A 24968-nucleotide genomic window follows, 5' to 3' on the forward strand; every position below is an offset into this window, starting at 1 on the left:
GCAAGATTGCAGAATCCTCACAGAGATGCTGGTCTTTGTTCTAGAGTACAGCTAGCCCAGTACTGGTACCTCGTAGTCCCTGAGGAAAGACCCCCCCCCTAGTAACTGTGAAGAGTGGCTCAGATCCTCACTGGGTTTTCATGTGCTAGGTGGGCCCAATCTTTGGCGGTGTGTGGGGGTAGGGTGGGGAGGGACATGATTACCAATCAAGCTCTGATTGGAGGTTTTGAGCAATTACTTAAGAGATGGAATACAAATTGCTAATTAATGACATCTTGAAAGCGTTGGACCGAGGGCTGGTGTGGTGGGTGTGGTGGGTTCCTGGGGGAGGGAGGTTTGTGCACACAGCTCCAGCCGCTCCAAGGCCCTCCAGCTCAGAGTGTGGGATTCCCAAGGATTTGTAGGCTTTCCCCGGGCCCTGGGAATAGACAGCTCTCCCCAGCTGACATCACTATCAACTTGTAGGAACAAGAGTGGAAATTCCGCCACTTAGCTCTGAAAAGCGGGAGATTAAGTAGAGGGCTGAGAGACCTGGAAAGGGTCCTGGGGGCTGGAGGCTGTCCCTTGTGTGGTCGGAGTCGCTCGGAGCAGAGAGGCCTCTGGGAAAGTCAACAGGTAAAGGGAGAAAGTCAGGGAGAGATGGAGAGGGAGAGGCTTCTGTCACAGGGGATGTGCAAGGGGTGTGCAGGGGGAGTCTTCAGGCTGAGAGACGTGGACCGGAAGTAGCCGCACAGGAGCCAACAGAGAATGTGAGAGATGCTCTCAGCAGCCCATAGTTCTCTTTCCTGGCCTCAGGGACCCGCTTCGCCTGTGCTCTGGGCCCATGTGTCTGTACTTTAGAACCAGAGCCAGACTTAGAAATCTCTAGGGCTTGTGCAAACTTCTAGGTTGAAATTTGTTTTGAGTATGGCTTGAAATAACAGGACTATTTGGAGGACATTCTTTGCTTGAGATGGGAGATTGGGTAATTTTTCAAATTCATATGGAAAATTTCTGTGGCCAGGGTGGCAGGGTATTTGCTGGATTTTGACCAGGGAGGGCAACCGAGGATCAGAGGTGGGGTGGCTGTGGAGCAGGGTATGATAGGGTGATCAGCAGTAGCTGGTGCCTGAAGGGCAGGGGAAGGAAGAGCTTCCTGGTTGGTAAGGTCAGCAGAGGTTCCCAGAGGAGGAAGTATCTGAGGGATCAGGCCAGCAGACAGGACGGTGGGCACCAGGCTGCACTGTGGGGGCTTACCAGCATCCTGCTCCTGAGTTAGGGTTTTATGTGGTAGCCGAGAAGACAGAAGGTTGTAAGCAGCTTGTTGAGATGGTGCCTGTTACTGTACTCTGTGCCAGGCATGGTGCCAGGCCCTTTACAGACACCCATTGACTTCTCACAATGCCCGGCAGAGTAGCTGGTCACCCCATCCTGCCCTATTTCTAGGTGGGGGAAATGGAGGCTCAGAGGGGAAGAGTCACTAACAGTGCCGGAGTTTGAGCCCATACTGATCTGTTTATGTGGTACTGAGATGCTGTTCTCAGGGTTGTTTTGGCCATAGATCGTGGCCAGAGTGACCGAGATGGAAAAACTCATTGACTGTTACCCAGTGGAGCCAACCTGGCCGCCTCAGGCAGACTCAGGCAGGAGAGAGGGGCTACAGGATCTTGTAGCTGCCTCCGGGGGTTGGCCCAGGTTTAGGGAAGGACTTCAGCAATATCTCTGCTTTTGAATCCTTGGGAAGCTCCCTAGGGGCAGATACCATAGGAGGCAAAAGACAGCAGTAAGCTCACGCCCAGGGCACCTAACCTGAGAAGAGACTGCCTGCGGACAAGGGGAGGACCTCACTGCTAAGTGCCTGCAGGAGGAGTGGAGAGTCTTTAGAGGGTGTGGGAGATTGTACACCCCCACCCCCCCAGGGTCAGGTTTGAGTGACAGCTTTCAGTTCCCTCTTTGCCTGAGAACACAGAAGTTGGGTAGCGCTCAGCCCACTCTCGCCCCACTGTGCTCAGAGCTCTTGAAGTGGCCTTTCCTGTGCACCCCGGGAAGCTGTAACACCCGGTGGCCTGCACAGCTCCCTGAGCCCCTGTGCTTTGAGGACACACCCACCCAGCCTTGCCTGCTTCTAATAATATTGATTTTCTTTTCCCTTCCTCCCTGCCTCCCTCACACCCTCCCTTCCTCCCTCCATTCCTTCCTCCCTCTCTTCCTCCTTCCCTCCCTTCCTCCTTCCCTCTCTTTCTCTCTCTTTGTCCCTCCCGCCTTTTTCCTCTTTTCCTTCCTTCATTTCCTTTCTTTTTCTTTTTAAAAATGTTCTCTAACCTTTGCTTTTATTTTATGTGTGTGAGTGTTCTGCCTGCACACGTGTCTATATACCGTGTATTTGTTGGATCTTAGGGGATGGGAGTTGCAGGCAGTTACCTCTGGAGCAAACCAGAACCTGGCCCGCAAGAATTGGTTCTCTCGGGTAGGTAAGGCTGGGTAACTCTGTGAGTTCAAGGTTAACCTGGTCTTCAGTTCCAAAACTAAGTCCTGACCTCCACACATGCCATAAACACACCCACTCCCACACTCTCACACAGTCTACATGTAAAAACAAACAAACCAACCCCCAGACTCCTATTTTGGAAAGGATGGTTGATATGCAGCACCCAGCAGACAGGAGCTGTTTAAAGCAGCAGGTTGGGAAAGTGCAGGTGAGGAAACTGAGTCCCAGTGGTAGGACAGCCTCATGGCCTCAAGTAGCTGTGGTTATATCTTGGAAGCCGACAGGATTTCCTCTCTTTGTTGATGCCTCTGCATTCTGACTTCCTGCCTGTCATCCAAGTTAAAGGACTCAAGTCCCATTGGCCAGGTCTCCTCCTGGGTGACTACACTGGATAGCTTGTTCAGGTGGCCCCTATGGCTGCTTTCATGACCCATCTCATGACCTGGGGTGTGGGCTTGGGACTTCCAGAAGGGCAAGGGGAATGGGTGGTGGCAGGGAGAGGCGACGGGAACAGGAAGGCGGGGACTTCACCTTCAGGGAGTAGTGAGGTCCAGGTCAAGTCAAGGCTACAAGCAAGACTGAGTACCAGAGATGCTGGGGCCTGGTCCCCAATGTCACTTCTGCGTATGGAGCCTGGGCAGGTGGACTGCAGTTGTCCTTGTCTTGAAGCATTTTAATTCAGACAGTGCAAATTTTGAGTTACTTTTGATTATTGAGACTGGCATTGTTATTGATTGATTGATTGATTGTAGCACAATTAATAAAAACCCAGAGACAGATATTAGGGTTCATCCTGAAGGTAAGAAAAGCAAAAACAGTCAGCCACTGGCTTTTAGCTCTACCCCAGTCTGAAATGGCGATCCTGCCTCCAGGAATCTCAGAATGAGGCTGTGTCTGAGTTGTCTCCTCCTGTCTTATATTCTTCTCTAGTGTTGGGTTTAAAGGTGTGCACCACTAGCATCCACTTTCTATGACAAACTAGTGTGGCTACTGGGATTAAAGGTGTGTGTCACCATTGCCTAGTCTGTGAGGAGACCAGTGGGGCTGTTTTACTCGGTGATCTTCAGACAAGCTTTATTTATTAAAATACAAATGAAATATCACTACAATTTGATTTATTTTTTTGAGTTTTTAAAGATGGTTTCTCTGTGTAATAGTCCTGGTTGTCTTGGAATCAACTCTGTAGACCATGCTGGCATAGATTCACCTGCTTCTGTGTGCTGGAATTAAAGGCATACACATCACCACTGCCTGGCGATTGTTATTGATTTTGGAGACAGGGTCTTACTGTGTTACCTGCCTGGCCTATAACTCTTTATATAGACCATGCTGGCTTCCCGTTTTGCCTTCCATGTGCTAGATTAAAGATGTGTACCACCAAACCAGCTTGATAGTTATTCTTGACTGTGGTGCTCGTTTCCTTCTTATAACAGCAATGGGAAATGGAGTTATTATCACCTTCTTTAAGCAGATATGACAACCAAGGTTTAGAGGGACCAGTGGTTCCACCTGGAGCTTAAACTCAGAATAACAGCCAGTGTTTGCTGATTCTCACGGCTGCTCTGGCCTTGTTCTGTGAAGCACTGACAGACAGATTGAAGAATAGATATACCAGAGGGGACTGATCTCAACTATGTAATAAGAAAACATATCACAGCAGGCCAAGATGGCAGTATTGTTCCTGGAGGGAGAAAGCTCCATATTTCTGGGAATTCAGCTCAGGGCTGGAGAGGTGCCTGGCTCAGCAGGTAAAGAGCACTGGCTGCTCTTCCAGAGGACCCAGGTTCAATCTCCAGCATCCACATGGTGGCTTGCAACTATAATTTCAGTACCAGGGGATTTGACACCATTTTCTAGCCTTCATGGGCATTGTAAACACAGATACTCATTCAGGCAAGCACTCATGCACATAAAATAAAAATAAGTAAAATTTAAAAAAAAATTCCCAGAGTGCATGTAATTAATATGGTGGGTGGGGATTCTGGTCTTTCAGGCCTGAGATTTGGTTCCATGAGGCAAAGCCTGGATTCTCAGCACCCTCAGGCTGGCCAAGGACTAACTTGTCTGGACAGGTCTCCAGGTGGTGGAGGGTGGAGGCTTGTTGTAGTCTTTGCTCAGTGGCAGACACCTCTGGTTTGTACCCTCTGCTTTGCTTGCACATAGCTGCCTGCCCGGGCAGAGGCCAGTGAGGAGTGACTGTTGCCATAGCAGGTCTTTCACTCAGGTCCCTCTGCCTGTGTGTCCTTCCTCCTGACACTTGTGGCACCCTGGCTCATGCCGTAATGGGAATGGAAGCAGCAGGCGCTCCCTCTGCTTCTCCTGCGGGTTTCAGCCAGTAGTTCTTGAAGTTGGACCGTTGGCATCTGTATCACCTGGGAACTTAGGAAATGTACAGTTGCTGCCTCCCTATCCAGACCCAGTAAGTCAGACGCTGGGGCGCCGGAGCCCAGTAGTCTGTGTTCAGTCGCTCTCCAAATGGTTCTGATGCATGAGAACCACTGGATTAGGTCATTACAAGGTCAGTGCCTCTTTCTGTTTTCAGTTAATCAGACTCACAGCACCCGGAGAAATCCAGGAAAGCCCAATTCCTTCCTGTCTTATCCTTTTAGTGACCACTTGGCTAGGTCATTTAAAAAAATAAATGTGTCTTTCTTTGGGCTCCTGTTTTCAGCATATTCAGTTGTTCCCGTGGAACAACTGTGGGGGCCATGGAAAGCCTACTTTCTCTTTCTCTTTTCTTTCTTTCAAGAGGGGAGGGGGTGTCTCACTATCCTCACTGTGTACCTTGGCTAGTCTGATACTATGTAGGCCAGGCTGATCTTGAATTTACAAAGATCCACCCCTTTTGCCTCCTGAGTGCTGTGTTTAAAGGCTGGTACTGCTATGCCCTTGTTCTACGATGTTTCGAAGGAGCTACCATTTTGGATGAACGCTCTTTACTCCAGGAAACAGTCTTATAAGAGCATTGGGGTATAGCTGAACCCTGTGAGTATAAGAAAGAATATTGAGACAATTTGAAGAGGACAGAGGTGGGAATAGGAAGGGTGAGGGTGAGATTGTGTTGGCTAGAATGGGTGCCAAGAGGCTGGGCAGAGTGGCACGCCTTTAATCCTAGTACTTGGGAGGCTGAGGCAGTAGGATCTCTGAGTGTGAGACCAGCTTGGTCTACATAGCGAGTTCTAGGACTACTAGAATGACCCAGAGGAACACTGTCTAAAATAAAACAAAACAAAAATGTGGGTGCTAGGAGCAAGCCAGCTGTGTTCTGTGCCTGGGCCAGGCCTGGGGCCAGAGAATGTGGGTCCTGCATTAGAGAATGCTGTGTGTTAGGGATGCAAGGGCATGCATCTGTATGAATCAGTGTCCAGATGTGGGACTGAGAAGCCTTAGCTGTCGCCAGTCAGTGGTTTTAAGCATCTCAATAATTCTAATGATGATTGTAATTGCTACTCGTATCTGTTGACAGTTTATCAATGCTTGCTAGACATTTACATGTCATCTCAGAAGCAGTCTTCAGAATAACCCTCTAGATTAAGGAGGCACTGTAGACACTTGTGTTTTATAGATGGAAGTACCTAGGCCATGCATAGCCAGAAGGACTAGATTTAGAAATGTTTATTCATTGAGACAAGAGTCTCACTGTGTAGGTCTGGCTGGCTTGGAACTCACAGAGATCTTCTTTCCTCTGCTTCCAAGCAGGGTCCTTTACTACAGACATTGTTATTCTCTGTTCTGTCCATGAACTGCCTGAACTCAAGGCCCCAGAGTAGGGTGAGAGGTTAAATCTGAGAAAGTGGGCTTCCTTTAGTTTTGGTTGGAGAAGTAGGAGGGGTCAGATCAGTCTCCTAGGGGCTGGAAGGTGACTAAGCCATCATTGAGCACTCACTATTCTATTAGAGGACCAGATCTCAACACCCTTGCAAATACCTGTAACTTCAACTCTAAGGGATCTGAAGTCTGCTTCTGGTCTCTGTGTAAGGGAGCACACACGCACGCACACATAAATAAAAATAAAATTTAAATGCTTGTTTATCATCTACTCTCTCCTTTCCTGCCTGTGTCCGCAGTGTACTTGCTAGGAACCCCAGGACTTCCCTGGTGGCATAGGAACCTTTCATCTTAAGTTGAAGGACTGAGGCTCAAACAGAAGCAGGTGCTCACTTGGGCTGCATGGGGCGTCAGAATCACGGTTAGGACCAGAGCTCAGAACTGTTGCTGACCTTCCTGGCCGGGACGGCCTTTCTCCTTTAAACTGCCCCATCTCTCTAGTCTTTGGCAGGCTATGTAGCCATATCCTCAGGGTGGCCTAGGGAAATTCTGGGAAGAGAGATGGGGGTGTCCTGGGAGACAGCTGCCAAGAAGGGGTGGGGCAGTTTCCACGAGGAAGATCACCAAGAAGCCCAAACTCCAGACGGAAACCAAATGTATTTTCTAGGTCCTGAGAGGATATTTGGAACAATGGCGGTAGGATGGGGGAAGCTGGACTGGAAAAAGGTTTCTTGATACCCTTAAAAAAAAAAAAGTTGAGTCTGTAGGTTTGACTTTTGTTTCTCTGAAGGATGTTTATATAATTTCCCGAAGGCAAGATCCAGAGCTCTGTGAAGTTGTCAGGCCTGTTGTTTATAGATTCAGGGCTTGGAGCTGGGCAAGACTTCTGTTAGGAAGCCTCCCCTCGCCCCGCAGGAGGCAGCCCAGAATTTGGACTAGAAGGGGGTCTTCTTGGTCCTGCCGCCCCTCAGATCTCTGATTTGTTTGAGATGGCAAGGGCCATGATGGGGGTGGCCTTTGGAAACTCACTACTGCTGGGGTTGGGGAAGGCCATTCTGGTCTGCAGCAAGGTGGCAGACAGAAGACTGGATGGAGCTGACTGAGACTGCCCTATCCAGATGCTGGACCTAGCCATACACCGCCTACCTAGCAGCTAGGGACTCTGAGTCACACTCAGCGGGGCACAGAGTCACAGGCCATTGTGTGTCCTGATTCATTCTGTTCTCCCAGTTCTGCAGGAATGACTAGGCCCTGGCCCCGATCGTGCCATAATTGTGGGTGAAGGGCTCAGTGCCTATAGATACCCCGCTACTCCTGATCTTCTGTCTTTAGGTACTCTGTGGTCATGGTCCACCTGTTCTCTCCAGTACAGGGATTTTGAGCCCCTGAAATCAGATGTGGAATTTGAAGGTATTTCTGTATACTGCTTTTCTCTCTTTTTAAAAGATTATTATTATTATTATTATTTTTACCAATTTTATGTGTATGGGTGTTTGCTCGCATATTGCTTGCATGTATGTCTTTGTACCACATGCATGCCTGGTATTTGTGGAATGCAGATCCTAGAACTGAAGTTAGGGATGCTTGTAAGCCACCATGTGTTTTCTGGGAACCGAATCTGGGTCCTCTTAAGTGCTTTTAGCCTCTAAGCATCTCTCTAGCCCCCATACTGTTTTTTAAAAGATTTATTTATGTATATTGATGTTTTGTCTGCATGTACAACTGTCTGTCTGTACATCCCATGACACTACAGTTATAGACACTACTACAGTTATAGGTGGTTTTGAGCCACCATGTGGATGCTGGGAATTGAATTCAAGACCTCTGAAAGAGCCATCTCTCCAGGCCTCTGTACTGTGTTCAAGTAAGAGTCCTGTCAGTTTTGGCAGATTGATAGAGGGTAAGGTGTTCTTGTGATGAGCAAGGACCACATGCACTATAGACTGGAGAGAAGTGGCCATGTCACACTGATGTTTCAAGTGTGGTCCCAGAAGTCACTGACAGGTGTAAAGCCAGCTAGCTCCTCCAGTTAGGGTCTGTGTGATCGCCTGTGTTTCACGCTCCTCCTGTATAAACTGGCAATAGCAAGGATGCTTATCTATTCAATCAGGATGTTCATAGGGAGGACTCCTCCAGTGCCTGGTACAGAACTGTCATTTGAGAAGAGTTTGGTACGTGGCTGTCCTTGCTGTGGGTCTCTGGTTTGGCCTTCTCAATGCCTGCCCCCGGTCTGGGTCTTCTCCCTATCCCTGGGCTCACCTGGTGCCTGGGCCACAGCAAGGTTGTTGAGCTGCAGTGGGTAGGCAGTGAGGGTAGGCTTTTCTCTGCATTCTGGGCCTCCCAGCCCAGGCCTTCCCACACTGTGTCCTGAGGCAGGCTTATGTAACAACCTGGCCTGGCCAGGCAGGACATGATTCTCAACCTCATTTTGTCCCTCTATTGTCTCTTCCTACCCCTTCCCCCACGGAGCTGTTGTTAGCTGACTTCCTCACGCTGCAGATCTGAAATCGGACCCCTGCTATTCTTCCACCAATTGATTTAGTCTGATTGATTTCGTCTGCAGGTTTGTGGGGCGGGCAGCCAGCCCCTCCTTTCACTGTCCAGGGACTGTGCTTGCTTCGGAGATTGGCAGGCTCCTTGAATTTTTGTGTTCGTTGGCTACTAAGCGGCATGGGTCCCTCGTGTGATGTGCCAGCCTCTAAGGCCAAGAGACTCGTGTTTCCTGTGGTCCCAGTTCTGGATTCATTCCCTTTCTAAACATCGCCCACCTCACCTTTCAGCCCAGCACCTCCCTGAGGCAGCCTTCCTGATCCGGAGAATCTGTCTTTCTGACAGGCCTCCACAGTGCTAGTCACAACTCCTGTGCTGAACTCTACGGTGAACTCAATACTGTGTTTTCTGCTCTTTTTAAGAGAACAGAGGTAAAAGCTGGCAGGTCACATGTGCCCTATGGGCAGATTTTGTTTGGTCTATGCCAGATATTGAGCTAGTAGTAAATAGAACATTTTACATTAAAAAAAAAAAGTACTTCTTGCTTTACTGCAAAAACTGTAACATCAAGCTGGACATAATGGTGTATGCTATTAACCCCAGTATTTGGGAGGTAGGGATGGGAGGATCAGGAGTTGAGCCAGTCTTGATTCTATGAGACTATGTCTTCCAACTTCCCGTGCTCCCCATTAGGAGACTGAGAACCCCAAGCCTGCATTCTCCAGTGGCTCCTGCTAGGGATGAGGCTGTGCCCTTTACTGACCCCGCCTGCCATTTCGTGTGGTTCATAATCTTAGACTCCAGAGACATCTGAGTTTGCCACCCTGTCCTTCAGATAGGGTCTGCTTTCTCTTCCACTGGTCAGGGTGCTGTCTGCCTGTCTCTTTGGCTCTCTGTGGGCAGTGAGGGTGTGGACTCTTCATATCTGTGTCTGGGAATGTGCTTAGGCTCAGGACTGTGCATACAAGGCTTATTGAACTCGTTTTCTGATTTTGTTTCTTTTGAGAAAAAAAATCTTATTATTTAGCCTTGGATGGCCAGGAACTTTCTATGTAGATCAATCAGGCAGACCTCAAACTCACAGAGATCCACTTGTCTCTGCTCCCAAGAGCTGGGATTAAAGGCGTAGGCTTCCGTGCCAATGAAAATGCCACTTCAAAGTGGTCTTTGCTGATAGATCACAATTATCCTGTAGACAAGAAAACTCTGGGGAACTTACAAAAACTGCCTTATAGATTTCTGTCCCCTGCCTCTGTTTAGGCTTTTCCTCTGTAAAATACCCAGACACAGAGAGCTTCAGGCACATCTTGAGTACTATGTTTTAAGGCATAGGGGTCTAGGGCTGGTAGAGGACCCCAGGATGACTTTATCAGGAACATCTCTCCTACCCCATCCCTGGCTTCTCTTCCACCCTCTAGGCCAGCATGCAGGGCTCCTCCCTGTCGCTGTGGTTCTGTATACATCTTGAGCAATTCTTCAAGGATAGCACATTAGGCAGGTTTGTGGGGTGGTGTAGGCCCAGAGGACTTCACATGGGCTGACAGCTCAGGAGAAGGTTACACTGAGAGGTGTGCTCTGTCTGATCCAGAACAGGAAGAAGCTGAAGTCTGGCTCTTAGCAGGTAGATGCTGGGCCTCTGCTCTCAGGCCTTACAAGAAATGACTGGTCTGCTGAGGGCCTGTGCCACACAGACTGAGACATTAAGTACAAGACCAAACAAGCCATTTACAGCTGAGTGAACTGAGGTTCTAAAGGTCCCTCCAAATATTAGTCATGAGTGTATGAAAAAAGTTAGGCTATAATCTCAGCTCTTCTCTCTTCAAGCTAGGCTTTGCTTCTCTGTCCTCATCGCCCTCTGGACAGTTAGTGGCAGATCATTCGGGGGGGGGGGGCAATCAGCTGATTGTCTGAGGAGAAGGTTAGGGCCTAGAAGACTGAGCAGAGCAACAGTACCCTGGAGGCATGAAATAGGCTCGGTACGTGACTGACCCCTCAAACATCCTGCATCCTGTTTCTTGGTTTTCCCTTGCACTGTCTCGATGGGCCAGCTGTCTGTGTGCCCACTTCTACCTGGCACTGGCTTTGTGCTCTTTCTTCTGAGAACAAAGCTAATTTCTGACAGTCTTCCTGCTGACAAAGAAGGGCAGACAAGGCCCTGGCTTCCCCCTCCACCTGCTGAGAGCACCTGTGGGCTGTTGGGAAAGCCAGCGGCAGCCCTGTCAAGGCTCCTTCTGGTAGCCCAACTGTCAGGACCTAGAGCTCCTCCCCAGGGGCCAAAAGTCTGTAGATAGAGAAAAATGGAATATTGTTTTCAGGGGTCACATGAAACCCTGAAGGTTTTGTTCAGGCCCAGGTGTGGTACTACCCTTCAGGACCCAGAGACTAGATGTGTCTGGCTCAGGGATGTAGTATCACATTCTTATGAAGCATCTGCTTCATTTGGGCCTTTTTCTAGGAACTGACCCGACAGTGTACAGAATAGCCCAGGACTCTGTTTTCATATCATGCCACCAGTAGGGCAGAATCAGCAAACCAATGCGAACACATTGTGCCAAGTGACAAGAAGTCCCTAGGAGGAGTAAAGTTGACCTGGGGATAGCAGGTGTGCCTAAAGGGCCAGGCTATGCCACAGCAGCTGAGGGAGGCAGGATGCTGCTGCAAGATTGGGGAAGAGCATGCCTGGAAGAGGGAGCACCAAGCCAAGTCTGAGGGTTGGCATGGGCACATACGAGGGGCAGCAAGGCACCTGGTCAGGCAGAAGGTGGGAGGGTGGGTGGGGAAGGGCTTCTTGTCCCTTAAGAAGGAGGACTTTGCTGTTTAGATCTGAGTAAAGGGGAAGTCGCTGAAGGGCTTGGGGTGGAGGACTGACCTGTTTAACTCCTCATGCAGAGCAATCATGTGGTTACCTCCCACAGAGGAACCAGGAAGGTCAGGGGGTATACAGGGTGATGTCAGGAGGAGCTCGTAGCCCCCAGATGAAGAACGATGGCGGCTCAGTGGCAGGGAGGGTAGGGGCATCAGGAGTGGCCTCTGGATTTATCCTGTAGATGAGCCGACAGATTTGCTGAGGGATTAGATGTGGGTGGGAGAGGAAAGTGTTGCTGGCTGGAGGAGATTGTTGACACTAACTGGACCAGGAAGGCTGAGGACAAGCAGACTTGGAAAGAGAAATGGTGATTTCTGGTCAGTTTGTTGGGGTATGGCATACACTGATGAAAGGTACCTGGGGACCCTGAGTGTTGTTGGGATGTGAGGTGTGCCCTGCCCTCCCCGTTCCAAGAGTCTGTCCTGAGACAAACACTTTCGCTCCCTCAGTTCTGTCTACAAAACCTGCCTTCCCCTTCCCCCTGACAAAGAGGATGCTAGGTCTTGGTAGAGAACCCTTTGCTTGGCACGCCTCGTGTGAAGGAGTTTTGGTTTTGGTGGGTGGGCCTAGTTTGAAGGAGGCTCAGGCTCTGCTAGCCAGTGCCCTGCTTTGTTTGCCCCCTCCCTGCTCTGCACTGCAGTGTTGTCCTGGCCTGGAGCTCCAAGGGTAGCCAGGAGCATTTGAGGAGGTAGCATACTACAGTGATTAAGAATTTGGTATTAGAGTCAGGCAAGTGGGCAGTGAGTCCTTGCTCTGCTGCTTGACTGTGAGACTCTGGGCAAATGAAACATCTCTGACCCTCTGCTTTATCATCTGAGTAAACAGGCCAATCTGACCCCTGCTTCACAGGGTTATTCTGATGAAGTTAGTGAGAGACATGCAGAAGACACTTGGCAAAGATCTGGTACCACACTCGATTAGAAGCATTAGCGATGACCTGTGTGATCTAGTAGGTTATGGGAACCGTGCAGTTTTTCAAACAAGAACACATTTCCTTGTGGTTTGGTGGGGGCAGCTGTAGTTGCTGAGATTTGGGATAGTGGGGACCTGACTCGTTCCAAGGATTTCCCTTTGTCATTGAGTAAATTGAGATATGAGGAGGCAAAAATGCTTAAGCAAAGTCTCAGAAGGCCACCTTATGTTGTCACCTCCTTTTGTTCCTGTGTGTCTTGCTCAGAATCTTAGCAAGTCCCTGTTAACTTCTGCCTCAGATAAGAACAGGGCTGGCCCAGGTGAAAGGTCTTGGTTCTGTTCCTTCCCCTGTACCTCTGTGCCCTACCTAGCTGAGGGTCTTTGTTGTGTTGGCATGGCAGCACAGGTGTCGGAGAAGAGGGTTGGAATTTTCCTAGGGACTTCTTGTCTCCGCTGTTCAGTGGTCAGCCTTAGGGAAATGTGAGTGAGAGGCTTGAAGGGTAGGTGACATTGAGGGAACTTAAGGGACATTCCAGACATTGAGTTAGGTGTGGCGGTGCGGTGCATATATGCCGTCCTAAGTGCTCTAGAGGTTGAGGCAGGAGGATCACTTGTTCCTAGGAGTCCCAGTGTGAGCATCACAGCATTTGAGGTCCACCTGGGCTGTATAGTAAGACCTTGACTAAAACAACCAACCAGTTAGGACTGTAAACAGGGCTGGCAGTGGGGCCGGTGGACTGGAGTGGCATTCCTCTGTGCACTTGAATGTGGCCTTGGCTCCTGGTCTGGGTCTAGGCAGGGTGGTGCCTGCTTCAGTGGAGCCATGGAGTGGTTGACAATGAATGGAATGTGGCCCCCTAAGAACCCCCACACACTTCACTGGCCCAGGCATGCTAGTTGAACCCTTTGCTTTGTAAGCCTTTTCCAACAGTTGAGTTGTGCCAGGACAGCCAAGGACATTTCAAAGTCCCTGGGGCAACACTGGGCAGTGTTTGTTTTCTCAGGGTCCAAGGGTCTTTAGGTCTGTGGGAAAGGATCTGGAGATAGTCCAGCAACTTTCCCTAGCATCTGGGTAAACTGAGGTACAGAGAAAGCAAGACACTTGACCATGATCTCACATGCCCCCCGTGTCTGTCACCTCCTTCTGTTCATGTGTCCCTTGCTCAGACTTTTGGCCTAATGCCCAGACAGACATTTATATCAGCCTCCCTCTTGTGGCTCCCCACGAGCTTTGTTTGTTCTCCTCTTATCATAATTTTGCCATGCCCTACCAGGCACTCGCACTACTGGATATGTCTGACCTCTTGTCCCGTGCTAGTGTCTGCTTGTGGTGGAGCCTCCGAGAGTACAGAGGCCTAGGCCTCAGGCTCTGGAGCCATACAGCCTGGGTTTGAGCCGTTCAACTCTTTTCTCCGTATGTAGCATTGCAGTGGGCATAATGATCCTCCCCAAGCCTCAGCATCCGTCTGTACAGTGAGATCACAACAGGCGTTAGCTTGCAGGGTTGCTGGGAGATGGGCAGCTCAGATGACAGGTGGTGTGCTGGCAAGACATAGGCTCTCACATGTGTTCATTGCTGTCATGAAGGCCAATTGGCTGGTGGACTTGGCAAGTTGAGTGTGTGGTGGACTCAACTCTGCATAAGGAGGCAGAGGATTGGGCTTTGAGTTTGCTATCTTCCTGTGTATCTTTAGGGGAAGTTGGATGTCCTTAAGAGTCCAGTTTCCTTCTTTTGAGGGTGGGGGAAGAAATCCTTATTATGTTTTCCCAAAGCTGTCTTGTGATACCAAAGCAATGGTGTGAGGAAGTGTTGCCTGTGTGTGTGTGCTTCAAAAATGGCAGGTGTTGGCTGGTGGCAATGAGGACATTAACCGTTGTAGTGGACAGCTGGCTGAGTGGCCAACTTGCAGAGTTCCCAGGGCCCAGTGGATTGCCCTCTCCAGCTGCCTGTTCCCAACCACCTCGCACATTAGTTTCAGCGTTATGTACCAGGAAACGTGGGAGGTGCAAAGATCCCATGGCATTTCCCAGGACTTGTGTGTTTGCGGCTACCTGTGGCCAGTGCCACAGAGTCAGGAATTAAGAGCCAAGATAGGCAGTGGTCTGAATGTCAGCTAAGTATTTTCCCCACTGGGAGTTTGAGCAGTTAGCTCAAACCCCATGAACCAAAGTCTCCTCATTTGTGAAGCCAAGTCCTGAACATGCAGAAGCTCAGCAGTCGGCATAGGTGTGGGCTGTGGTGTGCTGGACCATTGTGCCTTTAGGGTGGTGTGGTGGATGTTGGTTGTGTCTGCCCTTGAATCTCACAGTTGTGGGCCAAGAGCATCCATGAGTGCATACCATCTAGTACAGTTTCTTTTACAGATGAAAGAGAAAGCCTAAAAGGAGGAGGTGCTTGCCTGAGGTCCCAGGCTGGTTATTAAATGCTGGGTCTCCAGTGAGGGCACGGAGGAGCCACCTTAAGCCACGCCTGTGCCGTCTGTCCACTGTCCCCACACCTTGCCTGTTTCACTGAGCAGAGCCTTGGGACTAGTGCATGATGTGTTTATCAGGAGCCTTTTGGGAAACCTGGTAGCCCTGTCTAGAGTGCCCTTAGTTCCCTTCAAATGGATTGACTGAAGTAGGTTTGGGTGCACCCTTTGTTCTAATCTCTGCCTCTCCTCACCCTCTCTGCTAACTGTGCCCCTAGTGACTGCAGTGAGCCCCCTTGTGCCCCAGGTGTTTTGGCAGCAGGCCCCTGTCATGGTGACAAGCTCCAGCAAGTCTGAAGGGACAGACTGCTTTCATGTGGGCCTTCAGGAGCCGTCCTTTGTCTCAGCAGGCCTGTGTTGTGCCCACCAGGCCTTTAGGAGATTAGGGGCTTCTGTGGCTCCAGCCTCCCAGCATTTCTCTTCCAGAGTCATTCTACCACTGGCTTTAGGGCCTGTAGGCTTTTAGCATCCCCCGGGCTTTGACATCTTTTGGGCTGGCTGCTTTTAGGGCACTCCTGACAATTCTCTAATTGCTGCCCGTATGTTTGTTTTTGTAACCGAGGCTGACATCCAGCTCTCTGTCCTCTTCCCTCTGTCTCCCAAGTACCAAAACCCCGGGTACCTTAAGAGGTGGCTAAGGCTGTTCATCCCTTGTAGGGGCTCCCAGGACCCCTGTTGTCCTTGTGCTGTGACTGAGAAGCTGCAAAGTTAGCCCAGTGTCATCCTGGGCCCCACAAGTATGAGCACACCATCTTTTTGGTTCCACTGTTACTCTTGAGCCTGAGCCTCTGCCATTAATAAAGTGCTTTGTACTTTTTTTGGTGTCCTTTCAGAAGTCAAGTCCAGGTGGACACTTCTGAGTATTTGCTGCCATGAAGCTATCCCCAGCTGGCCTGACCTTTCCCAGCTTACGGTGTGACCAGAGCCACGTTGCTGCTTCTCTCTGGGCCGTGACTGTGTGCAAGCTTTGCAACTCTAGCATGTGGACAGTCACAGGGACTCTGACACCCTCCATGCTTCTGCCAGTCACCTTTCTTCCTCCTGTGTGGGGCGGGACAATGGGAAGGGCCTGTCAGCTCAGCTAGGGCGGGGTCAGGAGCCAAAAGCCAACGTCGTGGATACTTTGACTTCCAGATGGTACCAAGAGGGAATATCAAGCTTTCCTCCTTTTCTCAGGACAGGTAGGGAAACTGAGGCTGGCAGGGGAGGTCATATGGGAAGTCAAAGTCCTTTGGAACCTAGTTTACATTTGTTGCTTGCATGAGTTCTTTCCAGTTTTTACTGCTACCTTTCCTGAGAGGAACCAGAGAAGCCAGACTCTCCTAGGGTTGGGGACATGCTTTTCTTCTTGTATGGAGGTACCTCCAGGTAGCTTCTACTTGCTGTGGGTGCCCCTGGGCCTTGCTGGACCTGGGAGGTCCAGAAGTCTAGGCTGGCCGCGCGGTAGGGAGGTGGTGAGAGAACCGGAGGTTTCCTAGAGCAGAGTTCCCTAGGGTCATTTCTCTCCCTCCCTCCTTCCTCCCTCCTTTCCAGAAGGGAGCTAGACAGACAGCAGTACCATTTGTCCTGGCTCTGGGATTCGCTGCAGCTGTGTGAGGTGAGTGTGGAGCCCTGGAGAGGCACAGCCAGATGCAGAGCCTCAGAGCAGCCACTGCCTGAACTCCCGAAGCTCTGGTGCGTCCAGTCCTTCCTGCTCTGGTTCCCTGTCTGTGTTGACCTTCTTGGCCGTTTTGACTGTTGTTGTCAGTCCCCTGCCTTGTCCATTCCGAATGTGTGTTAATGTACAGTGTGTGTGTGCGTGTGTGTGCATGTGTGCGTGCACACACATGACCCATACAGTTGGGGCCAGGGTGTTCAACAGGCGCCTGAGCCTGGCATGGGTTCTGTCTGTCAATAGTCAGGAGGAAAAGCAGGTTCCATGGGTGTCCTGATAACATGGCTGCCGTAGGTAAGTGGCAGGGGCTGTCCTGGTGGATTGCTGGAGGTGGTGGAGAAAGAGGAGCAAGAGGAGATGGTGGTTGAGGGATGTGTTCAGTTCTTCTGCAGCATCCTGGAATAGCTAGGGAGTCGACAGCAACACCTGAGGCAAGTAGACTCAGGAATTGAAGGTTTCCTTCAAGGCAGTGGGGATCCTGGAATGGTGATCTCTAAGGGTACTCAGTTGTTACATACGTGACTTCAGTTCTGCCAAACCAGAAGAGTTGAGTGTCTTAGTCATTGTTCTATTGCTGAAAAGAGACACCATTATCAAAGCAACTCTTGTAAAAGAAAGCATTTAATTGATTGGCTTACAGAGCTTAGTCCATTATTATTATGGGGGAGCATGGTGGTTGGTACACAGGGCTCTGAAGTAGGTGAGAGCTTTATATCCTGATCCGTGGACAGCGCGCGCGCGCGCACACACACACACACACACACACACACACACACACATGGAGGGAGAGGAAGGAAGAGAGGGAGGGAGGGGAGAGAGAGAGAGAGAGAGAGAGAGAGAGAGAGAGAGAGAGAGAGAGAGAGAGAACCTGTCATGGGCTTTTGAAATCTCAAAGCCTATTCCTAGTGTCACCACTTTATCCAACGAGGCTACACCTCCTCCAGCAAGGACATACCTCCTAATTCTTCTAATCTCAAATAGTTCCACACCCTGGTAACTAAGTATTCAATATGTGAGCCTATGGGGGGACGTTCTTATCCATCTGCTACACTAGGGCAGGCCAAAGACAAGACCCCTTGAGATTCAACTTCTTAACCTGGTTTTTGGTGGGGATTGGTTGGTCATGACCACCCTGGATTTGTGGATCTGGAGAGTCAGCTATTGTCATTAGCGTCTCGGAAGGGCCTAAGCTGCTCTGCTCTGGTGCACACACATGGTGTCATACTGTGCACTGGGGGAAGCAGGCTCCGCAGAGGGGCTGGCTCCGCAGAGGAGCTGCCCAGATGTCTTCCTGCTTTGATGCTGGTCTTCTCTCTGACTTTCTAGCTGGTGGAGGGGGCCCTGCCTTTGTAGCCCCTAAGTTTAACACCTGGGGGGGGGTGGTTGGGTTCTGAGGTGGCTCACACATTAGTGTGCCTGCTTGTGTCTCAAAACCATAGGGGAATATAGAAGGGGATGGCACTTCCTTACTTCCCCGAAAGGAAGGCAGACTAGAGTAGGTTAAGGCATAGATTGATTTCCACGGGGAACAAATAACAAGATGGCCTATGTTGACCTGAACTACTCCTTCCCTTTCTGCTCTTTAGCGGAGACCTCTGACTAGAGTATGTGTGCCCTCCCCCTCCCCCCACTTTCTTTCGGCTTTTTGAGGCAAGGTTTCTCTGTGTGGCCCTGGCTGGCCTTGAACTCAGAGATCCGCCTGCCTCTGCTTCCTCTGGGAATAAAGGTGTGCGCCTGTTGAGTGCATTCCTTGTTTTTTAGTAGAGCTCCTCCAGCTGTGGGCCTGGCTGAGGAATGCTGAGCAGGGAACTCTAAAGAGCTTGAATGGACTCCAAAGTATGCTGGGAAGGGTCATTCTACTTCAAGTCCACTCAGCTGTGTGCACTCTAAGACAGTAGCTTGCCTCCTGAGGCTGCTCTTCCTTTCTGTGATGTGCACACACCTTCTATGAAGCATCCCTCCCAGTGTGGTGGGCACAGCAGGGATTCCCAGCACAGCTCCTGGGAGCTTTCAGGAGCTCCTTCTGAGTTGGTGAACTTCAGCAGGGGAGGCTGGTAGTCTTTTTTATTGAGCTCTACATTTTTCTCTGCTCCCCTCCCTGCCTCTCCCCTCTCCCCTTCAACCCTCCCCCAAGGTCCCCATGCTCCCAATTTACTCAGGAGATTTTGTCTGTCTTTTTCTACTTTCTACTTCCCATGTAGATTAGATCCATGTAAGTCTCTTGTAGTGTCCTCATTGTTGTCTAAATTCTCTGGGATTGTGGTTTGTAGGCTGGCTTTCTTTGCTTTATGTTTCAAAGCCACCTATGAGTGAGTACATGTGATAATGGTCTTTCTGTGTCTGGGTTACCTCACTCAAAATAATGTTTTCTAGCTCTATTTTCCTGCAAAATTCAAGCTGTCATTATTTTTTTTTCTGCTGTGTAGTACTCCATTGTGTAAATATACCACATTTTCCTTATCCATTCTTCAGTTGAGGGATATTTAGGTTGTTTCCAGGTTCTGGCTATTTCAAACAAAGCTGCTATGAACATAATTGAGCACGTGTCCTTGTGGCACGATTGAGCATCCTTTGGATATATACCCAAAAGTGGTATTGCTGGGTCTTGAGGAAGGTTGTTTCCTAATTTTCTCAGAAATTGCCACACTGACATCTAAAGGGGTTGTACCAGCTTGCATTCCCACCAGCAATGCAGAAGTGTTCCCTTTTCCCCCACAACCTTTCCAGCATAAGTTGTCATCAGTGTTTTTGATCTTGGCCATTCTTTCAGGTATAAGATGGAATCTCAGAGTTTTGATTTGCATTTCTCTGATGACTAAGGATGTTGAACATTTCCTTAAGTGTCTTTCAGCCATTTTAGATTCCTGTGTTGAGAGTTTTCTGTTTAGGTCTGTACTCCATTTTTTTTTTTATTGGATTATGTGATCTTTTGGTGTTGAATTTCTTGAGTTCTTTGTATATTTTGGAGATGCGACCTCTGTCTGATGTGGGATTAGTGAAGATCTTTTCCCATTCTGTAGGCTGTTGTTTTGTCTTGTTGACCGTGTCCTTTGCTTTACAGAAGCTTTTCAGTTTCAGGAGGTCCCATTTATTAATTGTTTCTCTCAGTGTCTGTGCTGCTGGGGTTCTATTTAGGAAGTGGTTCCCTGTGCCAATGCATTCAAGTGTACTTTTCACTTTCTCTTCTGTAAGGTTCAGTGTGGCTGGCTTTATGTTGAGGTCTTTGATCCATTTGGACTTGAGAGGCTGTTAGTCTTAAGGAAATGTCCTTTTCCTTTAAGTGTCTGTGATCAGAACCTGAGGAAAATAGCTGCAATGGATTTTATGGTCTTAGGAATGTTGGGGTGAGCAGAGAGCCCTGTTTTTGGAAAGACCATCCCTCGTCCGGCATAGCTGATCCTGCCTTGGCTTGTTATCCACAGTGCCCATCCTCCACCTGCTGTTTGTTTGCTTGGTAAACCTTTTTTTCAGAGCTGGTACAGAGATAAATTTTCAACTCAGGCCCCGTTGGAAGTAAGGCATTAGCCACCCACAGTCTTGTGCCTCCCTTTGCCTGCCAGGAGGGGACCAAGAACAAGTTCCCAAGCTAAGAAACTGGGTGAGCAGTATTGTTTGGTTTGCTTGCTGATGGAGGGAGGGTTTGTGGAGCTCCTTCTAGAGGGGGTCCCTGCATGTGAAACACAGTGGATAATGCAGCGGAAAGAGTAGAGGTACACTCTGTATTGGGCACTAGGCTAGCACCAGCTGTCCCAGGTGAATTCAGCTACAGAGGAAGAGCCCAGGCTTGTGTTGAGATTCCTAGCCAACTCCATTGGCCGAGAGCCTCTGGGCTCCAGCACCTCATCTGGACGGTGCTGTTGGACTGGGGCTGATCTCACCATGTGGCGTCCAGGAAAGGAAAGTTGCTGTGACTGTTGTAGCTGGTTTGAGACTCCTGCCACAGAAGGAAGAGGAAGGCAAGGATTCCTCATTGTGAGCACCCACAGGAGATAGGAAACCTCTGCCTGTGCCTTGGGAGGCCGTGGAGAAGTAGAGGAGCACTCATCCAAGTGTTTGCAAAACCCACAGTAGGCAGAGTCTGACTCCAGCAGGACCTGACTTTGTAGGAGGGTGGGCATGGCTTTAATGGATAAGAAAAGGGGTCAGGGTAGTGGGAACAGCACATTCCTGGTTGGTGCAATTCAAAGAATTCCTTTTCCTCTTTTTTGTCCTCAGTGCTCTGTGTACTGACTGCAGGTGGACTATGCCCTGTGGCTGAGTCCAATCTAAACCACTTTCAGTCTCTGGCTAGTGGTGACTGTGGTATTGGTGGGGTGACTGATAGGCAACAGCTTGGCCAAAAGCCAGTCAGCACTGTGGGATTGTGGGGGATGGGAGTGCCACAAATCCCACCAGGAAGGGATTGCTCCTAGTCTTGGCCTCTTGGGGAGAACTTCGAATGGAACAACTCTCCCCTCAGCTGGGAAGCAAATGTGGGGATTTTCTTTACTGCTTTGGCTCTGGAGGGTGGGGCAGGCCAGGCTGGGTGGCTGTGGGGTGTGGCTCAGCTGTAGGGTGTGTCTGGGTGGTGGGTGGTAGTGTGACTGGGTTGAGGGTGTAATAGCTGGGAGGAGCTGGGCCAGCTGTGGGGCATAGCTCTAGACACACGTGGGACTAGTGTCTGGGCCTGCAGCCGCCACCATGCTGTCGTACCATGGAGGTCCTTTAGAACTGCCTGAGGCTTCTTTCTCAGCTCTCAGTGTTTGTGTGGCCTGGATTCCCAAATGATGCCTTTCAGCATGCCTGTGTGTGTGAGTGTGCCTATGTGTTGGTACACAGGAGCTCGGTGTGTGTATTAGAAGGTGGGTGCCCCAGTTGTCAAGAATGGCTCAGATTGGAAACACAGTATATACTGGACTGTGTGGACCTTCTCTCACTCACCCTGAAGTGACTTAAAACCGTGGTTTCTGAAGCTCACAGAGACCTTCCCTGAAGCTCTGGGTCATCACTGCCTCATCAGTGCCTGGTGCTGTGCCTGGCACCTTGTCCTGTGTGACAGACGGACTGAGGGAACCGACAGGTCACCTGTATGCTTCCAGCTCCCAGGTGATGTCAGACTGCTGTTCTTTCCTGAAGCCTCGTTCCCTGCTTTTTCTTTCTGACTTCATCCTCTTGTCCCGCCTTCTAGGTCACAGATCCTGTTTTATTTTGTTTAGTTTTGAGATGAAATATCAGTGTGTTGCCCTTGCTAGTTTGATATTTTTAATAGTTTTAATAGCCTAGAATTTACAGAGATCCGCCTACTTCTGCCTCCTGAATGCTAACTAGGATTAAAGGTATATGCTATTGTGTCTGGCTTTTTTTAAAAAAGCTAATTGGAGTTATTTTTAATAATAATATTTTTTTTGATATTTCTATTACTAGTTTTTAAATTTATGTGAATGGGTGTTCTGCCTGTATGAATGTTGGTGTGCCAAGTGTGTGCCTGGTGTCTGTGGAGTCCAGCGAGGGCATCAGAGGCTCTGGAACTGAAGTTACAGACAGGTGTGAGCTGCCAGATGGGTGTTGGGAACTGAACCCCTGTCCTCTGGAAGAGTAGCCAGTGTTCTTAATTGTTGAGCCATTTCTCCAGCCCATAAGATGCATTTTGAAATGTATAGATTTACAAGCTAAGTTTAAAAACATAGGTAAAAAGATCAAAAAATTCTTTGCAAAGTTCACAGGAAGTTAAAGCATATGTTTTGTTAACTGTGAGTATGGTTCATAATCTTGCTTGTAAGAATTTTTCCCCCCTTTTTTTTTCTCTTTATCTTTAAGATGGGGTCTGGGGCTGGAGAGGTGGCTCAGCGGGCCAGAGTGCTGAATTTGGAGCCCCAATTTGGAGCCCCAGCACCCATGTCTGAAGGTAGCATGGCCAGTAGCCAGGCATAGCTACATGTGTTGGAGAGTGGGGGTGGAAACAGGAGGATTGCTGGGGCTTACTGGCTCTCAGCCTAACTAAAAAATGGCAAATTTCAAGTTCAATGAGTGACTGTCTCAAGGGAATAAGTGGAGAAGCCATAGTAGTCATAGAGGAGGGTAGCCAGTGTCTTCTATCCTTTCCACACCTTGATTGTGAGTGTTGACATCTTCACATTCTCATGAACTTTGCACAGCACACACCTATACACGCACATGCACATTGACGGCGCACTTGAGAGGCAAAGGCAGGCAGATCTCTGAGTTTGAGGCCAGCCTGACCTACATAATGAATTCTAGGACAGCCAGGACTACACAGAGAAACCCTGTCTTGAAAAAAACAAAACAGAAAAGTCTCTCTGTGGCTCAGTCTAGCCTCAAACTCTCAGGAATCCTGCCTCAGCCTTTTGTGTGCTGAAATTACAAGTATAAGCCAAAGCCACTGCACCCAGCCATCCATATCATAGAAAGGAATATCACGTGACTACACTTTCTTTTCCCCAGCAAAGGAAGGGAAACTGAGGTTCAGAGAAGTTGGGAGATTTGTATAAAGGTCACAGACTGGTAAATAATGAAGCCAAGCTTCAAACTGTTGTCAGCCTGAACTTTGACTGTGGCTAGCAGTCACTTTGTTGGCTTCTGTTACTGATGGTGTTTGGATAAAGGAAAATAGCACACAGTGCTTTTCAGGGTCTGCTGGCACATGGTAACACACTTCACCCTCAAATTTATATCTCACTTAATCCTTGTCTATTCTGGGGTCTCTCAGTCTCAATCCTGGAACCCACCCTTTCACCTGAGCCAAGTTACTTACCCCCTCTCCTGTTGTCATGAACAGCCTGCTCTATAGGAAATCTTCCATTTCCTATGGGTCCCAGGGAAGGTTGTGGAGAAGCAGCACTTTGAGGTAGGGATGTAGGTTAGGGAGTGACTTTCGACTCTAGAGCAGTGGCCACAGTTACTGTGGTATTTCCCGAAAGTGCTGGGTTGCCATGGTGTTTCTATGACAACTAGAGCATCTCATTCATTATCTCCAGCACCTTGGCAGGGAAAGCTAAGTCTGGGACTGGGAGAGTGCAGTGAAAGTCAGGGTAAGGGCCAGAGGATCCTGTGACTGTGGTCCTTCTCAAGCTACACAGCTGAGGGTCTCCTGTGGCTCCAGAGCACTCCTTTTCATGGGGTCTGGATTCAAATTTCAATTATGCAATGGACTAGCTGTGTGGTTTTTGGAAAATGACAGTCTCTAAGCCTAATTTTTCTCAACTGTAAATGAGGATATTGACATATAATGTAAGGATTACATGAGGTAAGGTATAAAATGTGAAAAGTACAGGGTGTAGCTGGGTGGTGGTGACTCATGCCTTTAATCCCAGCACTTGGGAGGCAGAGTCAGATGGATCTCTGTGAGTTCGAGGCCAGTCTGTTCTACAGAGCTAGTTCCAGGACAATTAGCACTGTTACACAAAGAAACCCTGTCTCCAAAAAGAAAAAAAAAAAACAAAAAAACAAAAAGAACCTCAACCAACTCTCCCTCTCTCCCACCTCCTACCCCCTCACCCCCGCTTAAAAAAAAAAAAGCAGTGTGAGGCTCATAGCAAATGCTTCACGTGTAGTATCAGTCCAGTCATGGTGATGATTATGATTGTTAACTGTCGTTATACATTTATTAGAGGGACCTCTGGGCTTCTTGAAGGAATGAAAGACTAACTCAAAGTCAGCAAGAATCAGTTTTGAATCAAGATTTAGTGGTTTAAAGAACCTTGCCTGGGAACTATTTATCATATCTGGAGACATCGGAATCTGAGAAAAAGTGGGAGCTTTCCTAATGACTAATATGTGGTCCTCACCTTTGTGTGACTCCCAGGGCTTGGGGAGAAGCAGGGAGGCAAAGCTTGTTTTCTAGAACCCTTAGAAGCCAGCCAGGTGGATAGGGTCTTGTGGATGTCAGATGTAGTGATATGCACCTAATTGTTACTAGGGCATTCTCTCTCTCCCTCTCCTAATTAACTTTCTACCTTCCTTACTGAGGCAGAGTCTCTCACCTGAACCCAGAACTCTCTGATTTGGGTAGTCAAACTAGAAAGACTTCTGGGGGATTCACCAGTGCCTCTTGAGCACTGGGATTACAGGTGGATGACCATGCTCACCTGACATGTGTGTACGTGCTGAGGATCTAAACCCCAGTCCTCATGTTTATGTGACAAGTGCTTTACCCACTGAGCCATCCCTGGGTGTACCCTTTTGAAAGAGAAGTTACAAAGGTTCTGACCTTTGGAGGCAATCTCCTAAAGGAAATAAAAACATTTTGAGAACACCCACCCACCCTCTGGTTCCAGAGCTGTATTTCCCACCCTCCAGCAATGGGTGGGGATGCTTAGGGTAGGCCTGGGGGGAGAATGGGAA

The 24968-nt window shown here is 49.1% G+C and overlaps 1 protein-coding gene across 5 annotated transcripts in view; it reads left to right on the forward strand.

Moving 5' to 3' along the window:
* Ndst1 (N-deacetylase and N-sulfotransferase 1) overlaps positions 1-24968 on the forward strand; it is a 61009-nt gene that overhangs the window by 1879 nt on the left and 34162 nt on the right. Inside the window, exon 1 of one of the 5 annotated variants that reach the window (XM_048419019.3) lies at positions 16027-16155. The exons of 2 other annotated variants lie outside the window; for them this stretch is intronic. The gene's annotated coding sequence lies outside the window, so the exon portion shown is untranslated. Of the gene's footprint in view, positions 1-16026; positions 16156-16507; positions 16572-20102; positions 20227-24968 lie in introns of those variants that run through there. 2 more of the 5 variants (XM_048419021.3, XM_048419020.3) reach the window with 2 other exon arrangements.

This window comes from Myodes glareolus, chromosome 13 (genome assembly GCF_982192425.1).
Source record: "Myodes glareolus chromosome 13, mMyoGla1.1, whole genome shotgun sequence".
Classification (NCBI taxonomy): domain Eukaryota; kingdom Metazoa; phylum Chordata; class Mammalia; order Rodentia; family Cricetidae; genus Myodes; species Myodes glareolus.